Source organism: Berghia stephanieae, chromosome 6, assembly GCF_034508935.2.
Source record: "Berghia stephanieae isolate SIO BIC M18660-M18661 chromosome 6, UCSD_Bste_1.3, whole genome shotgun sequence".
Lineage (NCBI taxonomy): Eukaryota > Metazoa > Mollusca > Gastropoda > Nudibranchia > Aeolidiidae > Berghia > Berghia stephanieae.
In genome coordinates this window covers 19,303,690-19,306,189 of record NC_088365.1, presented here as the reverse complement: position 1 = coordinate 19,306,189, position 2,500 = coordinate 19,303,690, and the positions used below count along the sequence as shown (strand labels likewise).

General features: G+C 32.0%; 1 pseudogene across 1 annotated transcript in view; it reads left to right on the top strand.

The window, feature by feature from the left end:
- Positions 1 to 2,500, top strand: part of LOC144974623 (acetylcholine receptor subunit alpha-like 1) — an 8,831-nt pseudogene that overhangs the window by 5,377 nt on the left and 954 nt on the right. The window contains exons 3-4 of the transcript XR_013645779.1: positions 1,015 to 1,206; positions 2,057 to 2,500. The exon at positions 2,057 to 2,500 is cut by the window's right edge and continues 954 nt beyond it. The product of XR_013645779.1 is annotated as an acetylcholine receptor subunit alpha-like 1 (transcript). The remainder of the gene's footprint in view (positions 1 to 1,014; positions 1,207 to 2,056) is intronic.

Genomic DNA, 2,500 nt, shown 5'->3' with positions numbered 1-2,500 from the left:
GCGGGTGTTGAAGCGGATTTCGTAAATCGTAAGTTTACGCATGAAAAAACAATATTTTCCATTCGTTTTTTAATCAGAAAGAATGTCAATCAGAAAGAGAATATATCGACGGTTACGATGACATCAATGTTTTTATGTCCGAAAACATAAATTTAGGTGAAAAACAGCTTTGAAAGCAGGCTCTCTAAGAGTGTCGACTTCCGGGCCAGTGTCGAAATTCAGGGGCCCTACCTTATAACCTTAGAACTAATCTCATTCTTCCGTTTTATAAACTGTAATAAATCAATTGTTACAGCGAGTAACATAATCAATCGGATGGTGAAAAGGTTTGAACTGAAATATTGCCATGTTTAGTTAAAAGCCAATTTTTATAAAAAATGTTTTCTTGTCATCAATAATTAAATCAATCCTTTTTGTACATCTTCGAGAATTTCCAAAGCTTAATTTCACTTCTAAATATTTTTTACAGCAAATCAAGTTGAAAAAGTATGAAATTTGAGAAAAGTTGCTGGAAACCTTTCCCATACATCTGACCATAACTTCATGAAAAATCACCCGATTTACATGAAATAAAGATTAAAATATTCTGGAGAGCAAATTCTTTCAGAAAATGTAAAAAATGCAAATCCAAAATGTGCACCTTCCGACTGATTATGTCATTCACTGACACAATAGGATTCAATAGTCGTAACGTCACTTCCTTCCTAATGACGCATGGTAACTTAGCAACACTGGCTCTAAACTATCGGAACAATGGCGGACGCCAGTATGAATATTTCTCCGGCGAGCACAAAGGGTATCCAGAGGGGAAAAAAACCACATACATTTTATCATGTTTTGACTTTTACACATTCTGATCACAAGGCATATGAAAAGTTCTAGCCAGCATAAAAAATAAAAAGGAATGATTTTCTTTGTTTAGAACCAAGATGGCCGCCGTTGCCGGGAAGCGTGACATCAGACTATTGAATCGTATTGTAATCAATTGTTGGTCAAACTAAATATCCCATTCAGGTCCTGAACATTCCATCAGACGAGATCTGGATCCCAGACCTGGTTTTATACAACAATGCGGACGGAGAATTTGAGGTGACGCTTAGGACAAAAGCTCTCATCTACCACACAGGGACAGTTGTCTGGGAACCGCCTGCTGTCTACAAGAGTTATTGTCCCATTGATGTCGAGTTCTTTCCCTTTGACATACAGGTATGCAAACCTTTCAGAAACACCAACATGGTCTCAGTGGACCCCAAATTATGTATACAATCAGACGTTGGCGCCTTATCGAACCAAATATTATTGTGTGTATCGGGTTTGGTTTAGATTAGCAAAACATTTCTATCTTTGTAAAGAATTATTATTATTATTATTATATTATTATTATTATTATTATTATTATTATTATTATTATTATTATTATTATTATTATTATTATTATTATTATTATTATTATCATTATTATTATTATATTATTATTATTATTATTATTATTATTATTATTATTATTATTATTATTATTATTATCAGTGGCGTGGCGTGCTTATAATATAAGGTTGTGCCAGAATAAGAAGAAAATGACTTAAAACATGCTATATTTGTAAATACAAAAGAAAGAAAAAAATATACATATAGACTTACTCAAATAAGTATGAGGCGGCATTTACTATTTCTCAGTTTTATCTTTTCTAATAAGCTGTAATCCATTTTTAAAAGATGGATTCTGTGCCAGGCACCAAATCAACCAATATAGCCACTGATTATTATTATTATTATTATTATTATTATTATTATTATTATTATTATTATTATTATTATTATTATTATTATTATTATTATTATTAATATTATTATTATTATTATTATTATTATTATTATTATTATTATTATTATTATTATTACTATTATTATTATTATTATTATTATTATTATTATATTATTATTGTTATCATTATTATTATTATTATTATTGTTATTATTACTATTATTATTGTCATTATTATTATTTAACTTCAGACATCAGTATCAGTATTATTCCAATATATTCTATCACCAACAGGAATGTTTTCTGAAATTCAGCTCCTGGACATATCATGGAAACGAGGTAGATCTGCAACATCTCTGTAACGGAACCATCCAAAACCCAGGCAGTAAAACGTCAGAGATTCTCATCAAGTGAGGCATCGATCTTTCCTCTTCCTACTACAATACAGAATGGGACGTCCTAAACGTGACCTCCACGAGACGAGTCAAATTCTATTCTTGTTGCCCCGACCCTTTCCCGGATGTCACCTTCAATCTTACTCTCAGAAGACGCCCTTTGTTCTACGCATTAAATCTCGTTATGCCCTGCATTGCGTTTTTAGGGCTAACTATTTTGGTGTTCTATTTACCCTCAGCGTCGGGCGAGAAAGTGTCTTTAGCCATCTCCATTCTGCTTGCTCTTACCCTTTTCTTTTTAATCCTAACAGAGATGAACCCCCCAACTTCATTGGTTATCCCC